General features: G+C 37.8%; 1 long non-coding RNA gene across 1 annotated transcript in view; it reads left to right on the top strand.

Annotated features, from left to right (window-relative positions):
• Positions 1-21,407, top strand: part of LOC116791153 — a 252,158-nt gene that overhangs the window by 1,738 nt on the left and 229,013 nt on the right. The window contains exon 2 of the long non-coding RNA XR_004358618.1: positions 4,095-4,197. This is a non-coding gene — a long non-coding RNA (uncharacterized LOC116791153). The remainder of the gene's footprint in view (positions 1-4,094; positions 4,198-21,407) is intronic.

The raw sequence follows: 21,407 nt of genomic DNA, 5'->3' as shown, positions 1-21,407 counted from the left end.
TGATGTTTAAACCAAAATAAGATGCCCCATTTCTCAGGAAACAGTGAATTGTTTAAGTATTGACTTAGTTTTCTAAGAAACGCTAGTGTTCCTAGCTAGAGGAGCAGATCTTCCCTTAGAAGTTTCCTTGCCTCAGTTTTAGATTATAATATAGAGTACATTTTTGCAGACAAGCACTTAGTGTGATCAGTACTAAAACTGTATGAGATTAGCTAATGTACTTTTCTGTGATGTGCAAAGTGAATGCCAGGACACACCATTGTACCTGACTGCAGTAGCATGAAGTTATGCTTCAACAGCCTTCCATTGTAACATAGGATTTTGAAGGCAGGGAAGCGGTCTCTGGGTGTTGCACATCAGCAAGAAATTATTTTTGAAAGTAGGAAATAAGGAAGAGTTTGAACTGATGTTTAGAACAAATAAATGGGAGCAGCAAAACTTTTTGCAGTGGTATTACACGCCGTCATAGAACAATAGCTAAATGAAGCATGTATTTAAAATTTGGTGAGAAGCTTTTGTACGTTTTAGTTTGTTTGGCTCAGCGGGTGTGCTGCACTTTAGACTTCAGTCTCCAGAGCTGTCAATCCAACAACTTTCACAAATGCTATGTTCACTTAAAAGCTGAAAGAAGAAATAGAAGGAGATGATGTTAACACTTAGCACTTATATAGCTTTCCTGCCTGAAAGTACAGTGCAAACATGAAGTAATTAACAAGTACTTTGTCTTGGAGATGCAAATGTGTATCTAAACAACTTTTAAGCATAGAGAACACAGGCATGTAAGACCAACCTGTGCCCAACTGCACATTTTCATGTGTAAATATTGCAAAGTGGTATTTATGGTATCATTTCTCAGTGTAATCAATCAGGAAGTCCAGCTTGTGGAAAACAACACAGTATGTTTCTGCATGCAGGGCTCCTTCACTGTGTGAAGAACTTACTGTAATGATTTCAGGTTTTATTTGATGAAGTGCCTGATATAGGTAACCACCAGAAAGTTATACAAGGGGGTGTGGTGTTTGAGTCAAAATACGTGATTTTCTTGCACAGATGCACCAGTTATTCAAACTGCCAACAGACTGTAGCAATCCTGCTGTGCCTGCTCTTCTCCATCAGCTCCACATCTACCCACCTTGCATTTAGGACTAGTTATCCATCTGCTTGCTTAGAAAGTTCAAAATCTTAAAAGGAGAGAACCAGAAAAGAGAGGTTCAGCTGGCACTGAGAGAAGGGAAATCCTTTCAAGGAGAAAAAGGGACAGATAAAATGACTAATCTCAAACTTAACATTTTTCTAGAAATGAGAGAGAAAAATGTCTGCAGGTATGAGGTGTTCTCAGTTACTTTTTTTTCTGGTTAAAATAAAAGTTTGGTGGTGTTTTGCAAAGCTAGAAGTAGATTCATAAGTTAATTTGTTAATTAAAGAGTTCTGAGCTCTGGAGCTACCAAAGGCTGTCTGTGGATCAGCCAGGATGCAGAGCAAGTCTCCTGGGGAATCGTCTGTTTCACTCTCCTCTTAATTCTCAGGCCATTATGACTTTAAAATGGCAAATCTGTCAATTTTGCAATTTCCTCCAGTAACAGAGTTTTGGCAGAAGCTGATGCCTGTGCTGTAGTCTGTACTCATGCACAGTTAGGTAACCAATGCATGCTCCATTTGAGAGAGGCACAAAAAGCTCCTCAAAGTTACTGCATTATAGTCTCTCTCTCAGTGCTGAGCTCAGCTGCTGAGAGCAGAGGAGGTGTGAAAAGGCTTGTTAATAAAAGTCTGGTTAGATTTCATTACTGTGAGCAGCCAAATCAAGACAATACAGACCTTGCCAACCCTCTGAGAATTTCAATGTTCTCTGGAAATACTTTCTTTCCTTCACTGGATACCTTTCCCAGTTGAATGTTTATGCAATGCAAGCAGAGCTCTCCTCTGCCACCTTTGAAGAATAGAGAGAATGGAGACTGCCTTCCTTTTGTAGAGAATGGAACAGGAAAGATGAAGGAAAGGGGCCTAATCAGGCACACGAAAGAAGAGGCCTCCAGCTCAGCCTTCATTTTTCAGCCTTCTGTTTCCCCCTTGTTTCTTTTTAAAACTAGAACAGGGAACTCCTTTGAGTTACAGGAGGAACAAAGATGACTGGCATGGAAGATGGACTAGATGTGGCACTCTGGTACAATGGTGTTGCAAAAATGCCAAAAGCATTGTGAAGGGGCATAACTCACTGATTGGCCCCTAGGTTGGTTATGTTTGACTCCGAGCTGGGGTTTGGGGGAGCCAGGTATTAGCAAGCTCCGGCACAGCTTTTGGGTTGTGCCAAAAGCATTTTATTGGCCAGATCCAGAGGAGTCTCCTACCAAGATTAATTGGAAAAGAGGTGCAGTCAGCCACAAAAACTCTAAAAAGATATTAAGTTCTTTTTCACAATGGCTTTGGCCTCTGAGCAGTGAAATATTCTGCATTTCTGAATGAAAGCTGTAGGCATGGATGTATCTTTGGCTACATGACCAGCCCTAGTCTTTAACCAATTTGAGGATTTTAGTGATGTTTTTCAGATCACTATGAAAGAAAAATCCTAACCTGTGGCAGACTTAGCATGCAGTGTGGACAGGCTTTTTTCCCCCAGAAGATTAAACCTCTACTTTAATCACAGTGTTTTTACTTTGTTGGTCTTTTTAATGTTCTGCAAGTCTTAGATATTTATTAAAGTTTTTTCATGCTTAACTCTTGATGAAAGCAGATATAGGCCTCCTAAACATAAATGCCACTGTTCCTCTCTCTGTCAGCATAAACAATCACCTGAATATGCTGAATATATATACATATACACATACATGTCAAACCCAACTAGTAAAAGATGAAATGAAGTAGTTGCTGAGAAGCTGAGCCAGTCCAGTTCACCGTATATTCTACTGTGTTGAACTTTCATTATAAATTCAAAGTAAATTACAAAGGTCAGTAAAATCTTAATTCACTTTTCTTTTCACTTGTCCACTTGTATTTTCTAAATAAATCTCAAATTTAAATGATTAATGACCTAACTTAATCAAAAGGAGACTTATTCAGAGAAGACATATATTAAATAACACATTTCCATACACATATTTTGCATCATTACTGAGTGATAACCTAATACAGTTAATTAGTATCTTTCTCCCTAGTATAACTTATTTGTCATGAAGAGTAGGATTTAGTCCTTTTCATCTTTTGTTATGTCATGACTGTTGGTGTTATGTTTAGTGCTTGCAGTACCTCGCCCTTTCAGGAGATCCAGAAGGGTGATATTTTATTTATTCCGTCGTTGCAATCTTTTCTGTGGAGTTACTTAACGAAAGCATTTTGTTACCTGGAGTGGTTAGTGGTGTAGTCATTGAAGTCAATATGACTTTCACAATTGATTTCAACGAGAAGAGGACTGTGTTGACTGTGACTGTGTCACCCCAGTAAAAGATGAACATTGTGCCCTTTTAAGTAGCATATCACACCTATATTTTTAAGAGATCACCTGTAGAAAATGGCTTGTAAAAGGAGGGGAAGAGAGATGTGTCTGTTAGTGCAAACCTTACCTTCTGAATTCTGTTTCTTCTTGCAGGAGAAAAATAAAAAATATAAGGCATGTACTGTATATTAATATTTATTCAAACTGTCTTCTGATGCATTGCCTTTCTGATGCTACATGGTGTTCTCCTGCACTATTTCCCAGCATGATGGCTAATGTCCTGCTCTGAAAATTATCCATTAAAATTTTATCAATTTTGTATTTTGGTGAGACAGTATGAGGAAATGCCATTGGAAAATTAGATTCCTGTTTGACATCGGGCGCCCAGTCAGCAATCCAATCCCATGTGTTTCTACTGAGACATTAGGATTTGATATAATTTTGGGCAGAAAACATTTTAAAATGAAACAATTGAATTTTCTAGATGGTCTTGGGGACCACTTAGCTTAAGAGAATACACTTACAAATCAAAAGCCTTTCAATCATTCTAAATATTATTTGGATGATATTTCTTTATGTGTAGTAGCAGTTTGAATTTGTATTGAATGTTTGACTGGCTCGTGCTCACATAGATGATGTATGAAATTATTATTTCATATTTTTCTAGTGTTTGCATTGCAAGTGACATCTGGCTGACAGGAAGCTGGAGAAATGGGATATGAAGTGAATGCTGCAGTTACCACAGTATCATATTTATCAAAAGGCTTAAGGTTGGTCTGTCTTTGTTTAACATGTGAAACTAACAGCAATGAATAAGAAACAGCACTTTTTTTTTTTTTTAAACTGAACTGCTTAGAAAATGAAAATAGATGAAGAAAAAATGTTAATGGTATTCTGTTGATTGAATTAATTTATGTTGACAGTCATTCATACTGGCTGAAAGACAGTTCTCAGCTTGTATGGAGGGGTTGGTTTTGTTGCTATTACACCTTTAGATTTTGGTTAATGTTATATCATTCATACATAGTATATCACACAGATAGGAAGTCTGGAATAAGCTGCTGTAGCAGACTAGCACAGTTATTTTTAAAATTAAAGTGTTCAGCTACACGAGTTTAAGGGTTTAATTCTAATTGCATAATGACTTTGAAATGTACCTGTTGAAATCCTTTCTTTAACCAAACTCAGACCCCTAACACATTTTCATTAGGCCCTTGATGTGTCTTGTAGTTGTCTAATAGTAAATTGTTTCTTGACTAGAATACAAGTTTCAAAAATTATTCTATTATTTTACAGTTTGAAATGTGGTATGAAAATTTATGTTTCTTTAGAAATACGACTTCAGCCTTTAAAAAGGCATTTTAAAAATGCGTGTGGTTTGGGAGGAAGCTCTGCTCTTGTGTTACAGAACAAAACCAAAAGTGATACAGTGCAATGTCCAGCTTCTGGCCATGCCCTGGCTTCTACCCTGACTAGAAGTGTCTCTTGAACACTTTTTATCACTGCCTTGCTATCTTTCATCCTTGCTGGTTATGAAGAATGTGGAATTTGTGTGAAGGAAACCCACCCTAGAAAACTCCTCTATTATTTCTGAACTATCCTGGAAGGAAGGAATTTTGGGGCTGTATGGATGTGCTGTTCAGAAGAGAAAAGCAAGAAGAGATTGTACGGGGATAGTGGTATGGGTAGAACAGACTAGGAGGGGAAAAATCTGCCTAGGAAAGACAGATGTCAGACTAAATAATCCAAAAATAATTCCATCTGTACTGTTGCCAAGTGATTTTCTGATCTATGAAGTTATCAAACTGAGAGTATTCAGCATCTTCCAGAACTTGGACCCTTCCTTTTAAACAAATAGACAATCCAGCTGTGTAGTCCAATTCACAGGTAGAAAATACTAACAGTAATTTTTCTTTAAGTCTGCAATTGCAAGGTCTAGTTGGGAAAATTAAAAAAAACAACAACAAAAGAAAACAGATCAAAATTAAAAGAATTGGGGGCAAGAAATACAAAGAAAAACAATCCCAAATTGTTCAAAGAGGAAAATTTTATTCCCCTAAGTGAACCTCAAGAACTGCCCATCTATTTACCGATGGTATAGGGAACTTTCCTGTCCTCCCTTGTTAGACACCAGCAGTGTGAATACCTTCACTCAATTTTTCTCTCTGCTTTTGCAAACGTCTCCAGTCAATAGAGACTGGACTTATTCTTTGCCATACTTGCCTTTCCTTTTTGTTTTCTTGACAGACAATTGAGCAAAGATCACTGAGATGTTGATCACTTCAGACCAGCTAAAAAGAGTATCAGATTAGAGCATTCAGAGCAGTATGTGTTCTGGGTGTAGTAATGACAGAAACAGAAATGATCAGAAAAGCAAAGAGCTGATACTGCAGCACAGTCTGAGACTAGTTTCCTAAGCATTGCGTAGTAGTTCTTTTCAGCAATTCTTTAACCATGCAGAATTCTATATATCATTCATTGGAATATGCTTTGCAATTTTAGATGAAGATCACAAAGTATTTACCTTATAGTGGCTTTGGATGTTGTGGCAAAGAACTTGTCATGAGGAAACACTAGGTACCTTGTCACTTATGAAGCAAAAAAGAGAGCCTTTCTGAATGGGTACTGGTCACTGTTGCAATTCCCATGTGCTTGGATGGTTTCTTGTAGATGGATTAATATAAAACATAGTTTGCTTACCTGTTTTCCATGTTGTTATTTATTCTTTCTGAATATGGCACCTTTTCTTGGGTTCCTTTAAAGCTCAAGAGAATGGATATCTATCATTCCTAAAGCATGTTACTTTGGTTTTCTGCAGTAAATGTATCCAAACTCTACTTGTGGGAGAGGTGGACTCGGTGGGCCAGGCCCCCTATGTAAGATTTTTACTTACTGTCTTTTCTTACTAACGGAATGATTCATATACAGACACATACAAGATATCTTGAACCTCTGTTAAACAAGTTTGCAAGTGTTGCTGCCCCTGTTGAGCTAAAATCACAGAAGTCTTCAATATATTTTTTCACTTTAATTCAGCTTTGTGTTGTATTATGCTACATAGTATTCTGTCTCTACTTTGTGACATATGAAACAAAGCTGTTCTGGTTTTTAGCCAATGTTATTTATGCTCTGTGATGATGTACACGTCTACTTCTCTGTCTACCTAGCCACACACTTAGATTTTATCAGCTGCTGGTTAAGATTGTTAGACTTCTTGTATGCCAACACAAACAAAGAGCAAGGAAATAAGTGGAAGTAATTCAGCACCCCATTTACACTACTCTCATCAGCTCTCTTTCTCAATCTCAACTACCTCACTTCCAGTGACCACAGTCGCACTGTTTCCAACTTTGTCCTGATCACGTTAGTTTCTTCTGTCTGCTATTCAAGGCAATGTTTCTTTGGTTCTGCTCTACGATTTTACACTTTCTGTCTTGAATATTTGTACTCCAAACTAAGACATCATTTATTAAAAATTAGGAGAAGTCTGTAGATGATGGTTATTTGATAGACTGCAAGTTAAGAGCTGAGGGTCTGTGAAACACTTCATTGCATTCTTTAACATTGTCCTTTGTGTGCTGAGTAGTGAAGCCATGCTGCTTCTTAATAGTTTGCATTTACAATCTGTTTCACAGAACAAGAGTGGGTCAGACTTCCCCTATTGCTCTTTTGAACTTTCCTCAGCCTGTGGGGAAACCAGGTTGGTCAAAGGTCTGATCCCTTTGAAAGAGGAATCTTGGCACTTAGTTCTGTGGGGGTGAAGATGAAAGTGAATGAAGGATACTCAGTATAAACAACCTTTCCTTTCAAGAGAAGAGTAGGAGCACCTTCATATACTACAGGAACAGCGTTCTCTAGATCATGTTAATGTCAGTTGAAGTACTTGCAAGTGAATTTTGAGGCAATTTTAAGGAGTGATTTGTATATATATAACAAGAGCCAGAGAAAAAGTATTCACTTTTTGTTTAATGACTAAAACTAGTATTAAGTGTGATAGACTTATGAACTGCCTGAGACACTTCAATACAATAGCAGACACTGAATATATTTTTGTTTAAAGTTTGCTTGGCAAAACACAGCAGGAAGGGGAAAAGAGGCAAATGGACATAAGCACACAAAGCCATGAACCTGAGGTTTTTTCCCCCCTCCCTTTTATTCCCAATTCTTACCTCTGGAACAGTCTTTGGATAAACAGCAATCCTGAGGTAATGTACCATAATAGCAAAAGCTCTCTAAAGAGGGTGGAGTGGAAAAGAAAGGGGAGATTCTATGATGATAAATAAAGTCGTTTCCCTTCAGCTTACCTTCACAAAGTTTTAGGGTAGTTTTAGAAGACTGTTGTAAAAAAGAATGTTGCCTGCTTGAAACATTGCTTTCCCTAAAGGCAACACACTAGTGTATTGGAAGATACTTGTCCTCCTAGATGAGAAGAATTTCAATTCTTGACCATGGACATCCTAGGCTGGACTAAACAAAAAGTGGGGAAAGACTTCAGAAAGCCATTTTTACCCTCTATTATGGCTAAATGCTGTTATGACACATCTGAAGATATTGCTGCTACTGACTAATTTTGGCCTAATCTGTTTAACATTTTGATAGATTATTTGGTTTTTTTCCCCTCTTTATATTAGCTTTGTAAGGTTTGATTTCTGCTTTGTAATTGTTGTGCTCCTTTTCTTTTTTTTTGTTATTTTTGTCCATATTAATAAAAATAGACTTAATTTATAAATTTTTGGCTAGAATAACCTACCCTGCCTACTTTGCAGGTGGTTACATAGCACTCAAAATAAAAAACAGAAGGTGTAAAGTTGCCATAATGATGATAATAGCTGTGAATTCCAATGATAATTTTAGGGATGGAGAAAGTCCTGAGTGTATGATCCTTCCAGTATGTATGTTGGTGTCTGTTCCTTGTCTGTGGACTAATCCTTTTTGAAGCCTTCCATACAGATCTAATTTGACTCAAAGCTCATCAATCCGAGCAGCCCTTTAGTAACAGCTATTTTGAAGTCTAAAATCCTTTAGAAACACTGTTTCACCATCCAAGAAGTTGACTTTGGCTCAGATAGTAGAAACCTTGACACCTCAGAAACACAGCAATTGCATTTCATAGCTAAAATACAATGGGATTTAGATCCTTACACCCTAACCATAGCCATGTGGTTGGAGACTGCTAAATTCACATGAGAATGCGTGTGTGTGCTCCTTCTGACAACTCTCCCTTTCTACCTGCAATCACTTCAATGTAATAGATTTTCAAAGTCATCTTTCCTTGATCAGCTGACTACAGTATTTTATCATTTTGTAGATTTTGTTTCCTTCATGGGTGAATACTTCACCAAATTGCATTTAATATCTATTAAATTGGATTTTTAAAATATCAAATGGTTCTGTATCTCATTATGTTGTTCTTCATAATTTGTTATTTCTTTCAATTTGATACCACTGCATACTTAGAACTTGATTTCTTTTCTGTCATCCCATCTGCAAACGGGATCCTGACGAGAGTCCTGCCTTTTGAAAACATAAACTTCCTGGGAGTGACTATTACATCCCTCTTTTCTTGAAGGAAGCATTTCTATTGCATTTATACTCTTCAGGTAGTTCTCAGGTAGTTCTTTCCAGATATCCAAATCGTTTGTTTTTACTTTCAGCATCTCTGATCTCAGAACTGCTCTGATGATGATGTGTGGTTTTTTGCCTAGTTGAACTTTTACATTTACCTTTGTTGGCACATACACTGTTCCACGTGCTCTTTGGCTCCCCTGGTTCTTTGTCAGAGTCCATGTTGGTGTTGAAATTTTGGCAGAATATTGAAGTAGATAACACAACTCACACTTCTGCTGCCTTTTTCAGTGGGTCAGCTTCCTAAAGACAAAAACTGGATAGTTTTTGCAAAGTTATGGAAGCAAGAGTGGGCAAATCATAAGAGGTGTTTCTCATATTCTGTTCTGTTTCTTAAACTATGAAGTTTACCCTATTATGAGAGACTTTGGCCTAGAGACGTAACTGTGTTTGTGTTTGAAGATGCCCAGAGTACTCAGCCTACAACTACTCTGAAAATAAATATACTAATGTGGTAGCATTTGAATATTCCCATCCGGAATGATTTTCTGTGTTCATACAGGTATTTTCTCATCTATATTATGCATAGCTGCTGTAAAATAAAAAATTGAAAAAAAAAAAAAAGACACAAAATGGCCTAGAAGGGAAAAACACATATTTTTTTTGTTTGTTTTTTAAATGGAATACAAGTGTTTAAAAAAAAAAAAAAAGTCTTGAGAAGCCACTGCTTGTTGTGTAACTATTGTGGATAGATATCCTTCCAGTCAGGAGTGGCTGGTGCGTACACTTTTTTTTCCACCGAGGCAGCTTCAGTTTAATAACTGTTTGCATAGATGTTAGAGCAATTTGTAGACCGTGCAAATGCATGGTATAGGTATTTTAGCAGACTTGTACCAACTTGAGTGTCTAGCATTAGACATCAGATCCAAATATGCATGTGTCCAGTTAGAGTTAATGAGTTGCAATATTTTGTTGTGAGCAGACTTCTTAACTAGTTACAGCACTCAGACACAAATGCTCCTGTGGGGGCACAACTGCATTGTTAGCTGTTTGCAAAGGTTTTAAGGTGTATTAATGTCACTTGAAGCTCTGTGCATAAACAAGAGTTCCCTCTAGATATTTATTTAGTTAATTTTCTTAGACTTCAGAATTGATATGTTCTACTCAGATGCACTTTTTATGATTGTTGTTATAATGTTGTTTAACTATCATGTTGTTGGTTATTGGGTTGGCACTGCTGAACAGCAATTTGATTATGATACTTCAGACTAGAAAGAGTTCAGATGAACTTTTTTCTTACATTCAGTTTTTGGGTTTAATATTTTGTTTCTGTTTCCCTATGCAGTTCATTTTTTTTAGCATTACACAATAAAACAATAATGCAAGTTTTATGTTTCTACATACACACATATATGCATGTATTAGTATATATATACTATAATTTGAGTTTGGGGATGATGTGCTTGTGAAAGAATCTGTACCAAAGAAAATCTGAAGCCCTCCATTTGCCTGCACAATATGACTACTAAGCCCTATTCCAGTATAACTTTTCTCTGCTGTCTTTCAAATACAGTCATTTTAGGTCTGGATGTGAGTGTGTATAGGTCTCTAAGGTGGCTATACCACAACAATTGCCCCAAAATGGGACATTGATTTGTAAATAAAGCTGAGTTTCTGAATTCTAACTGCTGTCTATTGCATCTGAGAAATAACGAGGTTTCTGCCTAGACTGAAGGCACTGACCTAGAAAGATAAACAGGGAGCACATGTTTTGTGCCTGTGAATTACTGTTTGTGGTTTGCTTTGATAATTTTGGCCTTCATATAGAAGTAGTCACTTGTAGACAACTGGCAATTACTTTTGAGGCTGTGGGTATAATCCATTAATATCCCCTAATTTAATGCAACCATCCAAATCAAACATTCTTCTGTTTTTAAAAAAGCCTGCAGGTAATGAAAGCTTCAGAACATTCATATGTGTAGTGTTACAGTAGAGAAGTCTAAATTCTGTATTCAAAGGCCTGGTAAAGTCCCAAGATCATATTAATGCCACTTCAAGCTTCTAAGGGAATATTTTGACTGTTTGCCATGGTCTCTGTTGCTTATGGAAAAGCAAGGAACTAAACTGGTGCCTGCTGGCTTTTAATACATCTTTTTAGGGGAGGCCAAAACTTGGGCCAAGGAAAATGGGGAACCCACCCCGGTGACTGTGCCTGATGACATTACCAGATGTGTCTAGAGAACAGAAAACTACATCTGTGAGGTTCTACAAATATCCACCCTGTGGAAAATGGTGGTACTGGTGGGAAGACTTCCTTGTGTCCAAGTATTTGATTAATCTGATATGGTAAATGTTAGGTTTTCCAAATGAGGAAACAGCTCTTTTCATTCCTAATTTGGAAGATTTTATCCTGTGAGACCTGGAGAATATTGAGTATGGATTTCTTGTGTTATATCAGAAAATCCGACCATATTTCAGTGAAAATGTAAAACACTGTTCTTCCATTAATCCATATTAATTTCATTAATTCATATTACAGAGTGTAAGAAATCTCATCAGTAAATTGCCTTACAATTGGCAAATAGATAGAATGGGATCCTCAAATTATTTTTTCTTACCTGGATGTCAGAACTCTATAAAGCTAGACTGCAAGGTGTCTGCCCCTGTGATCACTCTCATACAGAGACATCAAACCATAAATGACTTAGAAAAAATCAGATGTAGAAAAACAGTTCAAAATGGGCTGAGGGGAATTTAAACAGTTTCATTCTTCTTTGTGCTTTTAACTGCTTCTTTGCGCAGTCAGTCTGTTAATAATCTGTTTGTGTTGTTTATTATTTCTGAATCTTAGTTTACTTAGCCTGTATATAAACTCTGTCTCCTTTTGGTATTGCTGCATCATATTTCTGAAAAATGAGATCATATTGCTATGGAAGGAAGCAATATGGAGGATGCCACTTTTGTATTTTTCCAGTCTTAATGTTCCCCTCAATGACAGAAAGAAATCACTAATAAATATAAATTTGATAACCTTCAGAAAACCTTTTGCTGAACAGTCTTGATTTCTGATTTGTGCTAGTTTAAGTCATTCCATTTGCATACAAAAATAATCTCTCTTTTTCCCATCTGTTATATTATTGATTTACATCTTTCAGGTACTTATCTGCAATGGTGCACACAAACATTCATAGTTTAATACTGTCATTTTGAGCTGATTTTCTATAGTCTATTGAATAAACCATGAAAAATTTAAGATACATTCCACCTTCTTTTAAAAGTTTATTACAAACTTTGGAAACGAATTGTGTTTCACAATAATGGATACCTTTACGTTCTTTTTTGGTGCTCTATATTTTTCTGACACTTGATAAATATCACTCTGTAGACCAATAAATAGTAATTTTGAAGCTTAGACCTTGATTGCTTTGTTTAGATAACTCTGTGTGCGTAATCATACCCACAGACTTTCTGAGTCATAGCCTGCCAAATCAGAGGACAATAACTGAAAATACTTCTTCCCAGTGGCTGGCTACATGTTGCTGCAAGTGAAATAGTAGGTAGCTTTAGCACACTCCTCCTGGTTGGCAAGTACTGTCACAGATGGTGTTAACCATGTCTTTGTGGTATCCTCAGCATGTGAACTAAGTATCGACCTGCAGTCTCTGGATGGCCTTCTGAAGTCAATGGTGCATTGGAGATAGACTGAGAGTATCACCTATATTTAAAATGCTTCTTGAGTCATCTCACTGCGAGGATGAGTTCAAATTAGTATGTATTAGGTACTCCACCAAAACATGCCTACTGTATGCAGATGGAGCTCAAGTTATATGCAAAACTGGAGTTACAGCTCAAGCTGATACAGAAAGACAAAGCCCAAAGGTAAATACTCCGAAAAATGTGCTATGATTGGTATGAGACAACCAAGTCAATATAGCTGAAGTCTAGCTTGCTTGCCTGTTCATCTCCAAAAATAGCCCCTTCTGTCTGTTGGTGAATGAAATAGTTTGATTCCCTTTAATTACAGTACAGGACAGTGGAATGCACCAGCCTCCCTTTCTACATGCACAGTTCCTCTCACAGCTCTGAGGAGCTTCATCTTAACAATAGTGCTGCACACCATTATGTCCAAAGGTAGTCAAAAGTTTGGAAGGACTTAAGGGAACACTAATAAAAATTTATTAAAAAGTTGGAATGATGAATGCTCTATATGAGAAAAGAGTAAAAAGAAATATAAATAGGTTGACTGGCTGATGTATTCTGGCAGTTTATCTGAGGAAGCCTCGTGGTAATGACATCTGTTAGACTATAGACATGACTTTCAATATTCAGGAAAATGGACTCTTTAAAACTGTCTGCAAGGCTGGACTAGCTTTAGTCCCGGGTTACTCCACAACAGAAGTACTTGGGTGACTTAAAGCTGGACAGATCACCAGGAGCTGAGCTTTCATTTTACTGCACTGATGAACTGCTGGTGAAGGCTTGATGTCCTGTGGTTGCATCTGCCCTAAGTCCTTGCCTTTCCAGTTGGTATTTCTAGTAAGAATAGGAAGAAGACCTGCTGTCACACCTCTGCGGTGCAGAAAGTCAGAAAACTTTGTTTCATTATAGTGGTGTCATCAGCAGATGAGGAACTTCAGAGAGGTCTTAAAAGACTAGTCTTTAAAGGATTAAACTCCTTCAATGGTAAGGAAGGAAGTCTTTAGCTGGAGAACATAAATAAACATCTTAGTATTAAAGAACTGATGGATTACTGATCGCACACAGAGATAACAGCATATTTAGCATCTTATTATTCCTGCAGAAGGGGAAGACTGTTTCTTGATCAGAAACTCTTAAGTGTTTAGTACCAAGGAAAACTGAGGTTTAAAATAAAACACAGGTTTCCCTATGCTGTAGCCGGGCAGGGTGGGGGCTTAGATCTGAAAGGAGGAAGGCCACACTTGATGCTGGAGGGTAAGAATATTTACCCTTTCTCTTTGGGAATGGTGGAAACCCTATTAAAATGAGTCATTTCAAATTTAGACTGAATGAAGCACTTCAGAATTTACTATGGGGAACAATCCAGTGTTGGCAAGAGAATGAACATAATGACCTAATACTGTAAAGACTGTCTATCTCTGTTTCCTGTAGATCTGTGAAATGTCTGACTTTTGCAGGATTTGATTCCGATGTGACCACCAAGAAAACAGAATGAGGAAAGTTTTCTTATTCTTGGTGTGAGTGTAATGTTCCCACATTTCTTTATGGCAATCCTAATCTAAATGATCTGCAATCCTTGAGCACAAAGCCTTCAGATTTAGTTGGGGCAGGTTGCAAACTGCTGAGCCCTGCTAAACATCCTCAGAGCTGCAAAAGGCACAGGGTTCTTAAGCTTTTATTTGAATAGGCTGTAGCTATTATTAAAATAACCTTCAAGTATTGACTCAAAATCCCTTCACACTTTGCTAAAATGGTGCCGAAATTTCTGTCATTCTCACTAATGTTTCATTTTCTTTTCCACGTGCTATACTTAGCATTGTGAGAATTTCTCCCTCTTCTACCTTCTGTATATTTAAAAACTGTTGGTGCCATTTTCCTGAAACAAATACGTGAATTTTTCCCTTTGATCATTTTCTCTGTTCTTATTAAAAAGTACATTGCATTTAAAACCGCCTGTTGTCTATTGTGTTTAAATGACAAGTCCATATCGGGTGCTTTAAAAGTTTGCAGTTACAAATGGAAATGTCTTTAACTATTTATAATCATCTTTGTTTAAATTGTCTTTACATGTAGAAGCAGGGTAAGTGAGGCACAGAAAGGCATTGAAAACAGCATCTTTTTAAAAAAGTCAGTGGTTTTGTGAAATGGACCCATTCTTACCAAGGACTGAGGAAGTCTTTTATTTTTGTTTGGTTTTTCTTTTTTTCATCAGCATATGAAATATTTACTTGTTAGGCAGTATCAAGAATACCCATTTTCTATAGTGCTGTACCAGCCCAACCCATCAATGTGCTGGTTAATTAAGTGTGACCTAAACCAACTTGACTTGAGCTCTGCATTAAATGCACAAAACCCATTTGAGCTGACCAGCAGCAGAAGTGGTACTCAGAGAAATTGAAAAGGATTTCTCCCAAATGCTTTCTACTTACTTACAGCACTCAAGTAATGGCTGAAGATTAGCATATGACATGACAGATTACATTAAGTCATGTCTTTCCACTGCTTTATGACAGCACTATCACATTAGCTTCTTAGCACTGGCACATCGAGGCATGCAAATGTTTTCAGACCCTCTTATTCAAATCTACAAGCTGACATGGCAGCCTTGATATGATTATTAGTCATTTGAGAGACTTTAATTCACGTCATCAGATAACAGGTTCTGCTAAAAGGTTAGAGAAACTGTCTGCTTTTAATGAAGCCCTCAAAAAAGACCCTCAAAACCTCCCTGCTCACAGAGAGTCTGATTTGACTTTATTGACAAGATCCCCCTAAGAGTGAACTTGAGTTGAATAAGTAAGCAGGCATCTAGAGTGAAAAAAACACTGACTTCATTTAAAATGAGACCAAACTGAGTTGAAGTCCTATCTTTCTGCCTTCAATTTTCTCTTTCTGATTGTATCCCAGCTTTAAAGACAAAGTGCTCTACCTGGAAAATGTTTTCAGCATATGATGTTGAATGAGGAAAGGTGGGGCAAAGACTGGCTGGATACCTTAGTGGCAGACTTTCATTGTTGTACTGAGTGGAAGGTCCCTGCTGCTTACCACAAAGGGTTAACTGATGCCATCTTGTCACAAGGAGCTGTGCAGCACACTTGCAAATTCTGTTAGTGCTCTTTTAGTCTGCATCTATTAACTTCATTTCATATTCAGATATTGTTTTATGTTAAATCATGGTGAATTTACATTCCAGTGGAAATACCTTGTAAATTAGTCACCCATAGATCAATGGTAGTTGGCACAGGGTGAATGAGATGAGAGGTGATGTTCTTCCTGGGTAGGTAGAAAGGAAGGTAGGCCTTTACCATTAAAAGGGATACTTGTTGCTAGAGCAGGGATTTCTCTTTGCAGGTGGTGCGGGAAAATGGTGCTGATCCCAGCCAGCATTGCCCCCAGACCAAAGATATGTGTCACAAAATTGAAAAAAAAAATAAATCTGAGTTCTTAAAATCCCTTTTCATCAGTGTCACAGTGGTCTCTGCATCAGCAGAGCTGATGTCTAGATAGTACTGCTCAGACTACTACTGACTTCAGAAAGCTACTGGTGTCTCTGTACCTGGAACTCATGGCAGGCTTTTGTTACCCAATCCTTTATTGTTGCCTAAGGAGGAAGCCGAAGCTTACTTGTGGACTTTGTGAAGCACCTAGTTTAGAGATCACTTTGCTTATGCTTCAGATTTTCTCTTGATCCTTGCTTGGTTTGCCTCTTAGCAGTATGCTCATTTGGAAAGTGGTAGAGAACTGTACTTGGATTTGCAGATGTTGTGTATTTAAGCTAATTGTTACAGCTGAGTTTAATTTTTTCCTTTGAAAAGCCAGTTCAGAGTCCCTAGTATAGGACTCACACTTTGATTATTAGGACATGCATAGTCTGAGTTTGAGACTGATTGGCTGCAGCTGATTCACCTCGTTGTAAAGGACCCGGTTTTTACCACCTTTCATGTTGCCTCTCAGTGTCACCTCTATAGCACACATCCTCCAGGAACTCTGATTTTGTTCCTCTGGATTTAAATGTGCCAGGTACAAAACAGCTCAGTTCTCTATACCAGCTTACTAAATCCTCTTGTCTTCATTTGCCTTTGCCACTCCTGCAGCTTTGGTCACAGTGGTCCTCTCAGATCTGATCAACCTGTTCTGCTTCTTTTTCCATGTCTTCCAGCTCTCTTTTTATCTGCGAAAAATCGATGTTTAAGTACTACCAGTCTAATCTGACTGTACTTCATCCCATTTCTTAGGGGTAAATTGACAGGATGAGCAACAAGGCAATGGAGCACCAGCTCCTTTATTAATGCTCCCACCCTTTTTGCCAAGAGCTTTTCTGTCCTTAACTACAGCTCCTCATCACAAGACTCTGTTTCTGTGCTTTACCATCATGGGCCAACCTTTTTTTGTGTCTGCTTCACTGATTCTCCATCTCCTCTCATATCTGTCTTAAGATGCATTTTTCAGCCTTGCTTATGCTTGTTAATTTCTCTCATTGGATTTATGATCAAGTACTTTAATTTATTAATCAGACAATGTCTTTGTAACTGCATTATGTAACTTAAACCATTATTTTATATAACTTTGCACAGTGTTTTGGACAACAGTTTGTATGAAGGTTACTATGCAACAAGAGTTACAGTGCTTTTTGCATGTTTTTTTCTCTGAAACAGTAATAAAAAAATCTTCTATTACATTATGTTATGTCATTGCTCATAAATTAATTTGCAAGACTAAAATGAAATATTTAGACTTCAGTCTTGCAGACTCTTCCACATGAGTTCTCCCACTGACCTTGAAGAGGATTGAAAAGATTTAGGCCTGTTCATGGGACACTTCAGCAACTGATGATACAGGCAAATAAGGGGGTTTAGGCAGCTCTCTCAGGTGCACCTGTGAAGCTTCCTATAGCAAGAATAAAGGGATACAGAATTATGATAAAAGACAGGGCATAACTGTAGCAATAGTTTTTCCTCATCACAGAATAAGTGCAGGGGTTCTCTTACCACAGATTATCCTTGAAGTTGTATTCCAGATTAGGTAAAACAAATGAAGGAAAAGGTTAATATCCATATATATGTACACCAATAGTATGTATTAGTAAAGATAAAAATATGTACCTACTATGAGTCCTCATAGCAAGGCAAAATCAATCCCAAAATTATTCTCATGAGATTTGACATGAACTAGCCTGGCTGAAGATGTTTCTTTTAAGCCATCCATGATTTTGCTGGGCTGGGTACTTGCTGTGAAAAGGAAGTTTCATACATCTTTTTCCTGCAGCTCTACTGGCAGCAGAAACCTTAAGTAAACTTTTACTGCACTGTGTGGCACTGGGTGTTGAGATCCAGCACCACCATCCCTGCTGTCACTGAATGTGTTGGTGCTGGTAAAAGCCTCAAGTCCTCAGCCTGGCACAATCCCAAATGCAGCTCCATCCTGCTTTATGGGTTGATTTCAGCAGCAGAGGGAAATAACAGGAAATGGCTTCTAAACTGGAGGTTCCAGTTGTTCCTTCAGCTCCAGTCCTAGGAGGGTTTATCGTAGCTGCTGACTGTATTAGGACATGTCTGACCTGCTTGCATTTCCTCTGTAGATGTATTCCTGATCCTCATTTGTCTTTTCTGAAACACTTCAAGTGGAAGACTGGGATTAGAGAAACACAAATTATTTTAAAAGCCCTGCTGAGTCTCTGCATTTTTGCAGACAGTTCTGTACTTGCAGTTATTTCCATCTTGTAGTTTAATACAAGCTAGAAAATCCATACTGCTTTGCTCCCCTCTGCCTATTTCTTCTGGAAGGTGTACGTGTCGATCAATAAAGAATCTATCTCCCCCTTTTCATTACTTCTAGCCTCCTGCCATACTCATATTCTCCTATACACAGGTTATGAACAATTCCACTGTCTCAAAATTATTTTAAATGTAATTTAGGCTAGAATGTTGCAGAGTGACAAATGCCAGCAAGTTGAGAGGGTTTGTTCACCAGAGGCTGCAATCTCTTGCGACAGCTAACTATGGCTCTAATCTTCATTTGCACTTTCCCAGTCCTGTAACAGATTGCATTTCTCTCGCCCTTTCTCTCCCTCTCTGTTATTAATTCTTCACCTTTAAAAAGATTAATACCTTTCAAGAAATGGACTTGTGTGCTGATTCAACTATTCTGAGTGCTAATATATGGAGCCCACAGCACTGAGAACAGCAGTTTGATATCCACCACCTGATGGACCCTGATGTACAGCCACTGTTATCTCAAGTTTTCATGGTTTGTGAGGCTTAACACTTACTGTACTTGTGTAAAAAGGTGCTGCTAGTGGGAATGAAGGAATTGCTTTAAGAGGTAAGAGAACTACAGGATAGTTTTAGATTAATTCTACCTGCTAGTCGTACAGTGTTGAAGGGCTGACCTCAGTACCTGGATTTCTTGTCAACAAAAAAGCTCTCAGTGACCTACCTAGGAATCAACACAAATATAAGGTGTGATCAAAGGGAGTGGCTGAGGTAAGTGGCAGAAATAGCAGGAATCACTTAAATTTGGCCTGTACCAGAACAGATTATGATGTTGACTTCACAAGGTATCAGCTCATTCTCGTTGCATTATGCTATTGCTGATATAGAAGTATTTCAAGTTGTCTGGCACTGAAGTCTTCTAAGTAGGAATTTGATAAAAATCCTCGTCTTTAATATCTTGCATTCAAATAGCCTTTAGCAATCTTAGCAGTCATGAATATAATACTTATTATTACTTATGTCTAAATGTGCATAAAATAATGTTTTTGTTAAAAACAATTTTTACTGTTGTATACTCATTTCCATTTAATTTTTACCATCCTGGACTGGCTTACATGTAGATCGTTCTGTCATTTTAGTCTGTCTGTCCTTCATACATCAGTTCTAAGGCCTTGTGTGATGTAGGACAGATGACTACCAACTCCATGCCAGCACAAATGAACAGATGTGTTTTAACTAGCTGACCTGAATACCACCTGCATTTCTATACTACCCTGTTCCATGCTGTGAAATTATTTGAGCTTTAAACAAGCTTCTCTGAGCATAGTGGACTCACTGAGTGCTGAACAATGGTGGGTTTTATATTTCTGACACCGAACTGCCTCAGATGCCCCAACAAACATTGCATTCTGAAGTATAAACATACTACTTATTTCAGATTGCATCAGACTTATTTTAAACATGAATTAGCTGATAGATGTGGTGCCTAAACAGTTCTTTAACTGTCCTTTCAAAATATATATTTAAATCCTAGCCTGTGTATGACTGAATTTGATTTAGCACTTGATCTTAAACCACAGTTCAGTTTAAGTGAGCCAGTAATTGGGTTTTCCTCACAGTGACAGAGGATCTCAGAATGAAGTTGCTTTGACAAATATCGTGGGTGTTATATTTTTATAGCATGAAACTTTACCCTGTTGTCACTGATGTCAAGGGTATCCATTGATTTTACTGAAGAGTGGAAGCAACCCCACAGCCAACAGAGCTTTAAGACACAGCCTAGCAGAAATAATTCCTTGGGCAGGTGGCATTGTCCAAAATACTCTTGGCAAAAGGAGCTGATTTAGAAAGCAGCTCACACTTTTTCTTGGTGATGTAGTACAACATATTTGATAAATGGGTGTGCTATTAGATGAAGCTGGTATGGCCCAGAGTTGAAATTAGCTACAGACCTTAAAAATAAACCAATATTGATACACCTCTAGAAAGACAATATTGCCATATTAAGGGTCGGCATTCATCTTATGCATTTCTGTGGATATATGAGTGTATGCATATGTGCCCATACAGCGTGTGTAATGACACACATGTACAGGTTATATTCCTAGTCTGTTGGGCAGATATCATCTTAAGGTCAGTAGAGGGGGTGCTTACCTTTACAAGGCACTTGTCTGTGCCTATACTTTGTCTTCTAGTATCTCTTGAAAGCTCTTGTCTGCAAAACTGCCTTACCCTGCTGTCTGTGTGGTAAAGATTTCAAAAGAAGTTACTGTGTGGTGGTAGGAACTGCATACTGCTCTACATGAGTCCCTGTAACACAGTAGAAAGTTTGTCTGAGGCAATTAGATGTGTTTTTTAGGATATGCCATCCTTTCCTTTTGCTTGCTGTACCTTTGAAGTCAACAGGCACAGAAGGGCTCTTGTTAATGTCTTCCTGCAGTGGTAAAGGACCTGAGCAAAAGTGCTGGCAATGAGCACACCTGGGCAGGACCATTGCTGCACGTGCTATGGCTGAGCATGTTTAATGGCACCTAACAGCCTATATTCTATTAAAAAACCAAATCAACAAAAAAGTCTCTTTCCTGAGTTGTTTGGGTTTTGTTGTTTGTGTAATAAATGCAACTTGTTGCTCTGACATTTCTTATTTGCTTTATTAAGCCTTATTTGGGGATTTTTACATAATAGCATAAATGTAGTATTTTAGAGGGGGGAAGTTTTTGATAAAGAAAAAAGTATTTTTTCTTATTTATTCTCAAGATGTGTAGAAGGTTTATAGTTTCACAAGAACCTGGAATTCAGAGTGATGCTGGGGCTGGAAAATGCACTCCAAGAGGATCATGGCAGGGCCCCAACATTGCTGGTTCGAGATTGAAAGTGATCAGTTAGAGCAGAAGACACAAGTCAGTGTGGAAATCCTTATCACATGGTGCTAAAACTCTACAAAAGTTCAAAAATGATAGGGGAAGAACAGAATTGGGGGAGTGGAATGCATCAAGGATTATTGT

Source organism: Chiroxiphia lanceolata, chromosome 9 (genome assembly GCF_009829145.1).
Source record: "Chiroxiphia lanceolata isolate bChiLan1 chromosome 9, bChiLan1.pri, whole genome shotgun sequence".
NCBI lineage: Eukaryota > Metazoa > Chordata > Aves > Passeriformes > Pipridae > Chiroxiphia > Chiroxiphia lanceolata.
The sequence above is the reverse complement of the archived record's forward strand: the minus strand, read 5'-3'. Positions and strand labels throughout refer to the sequence as shown.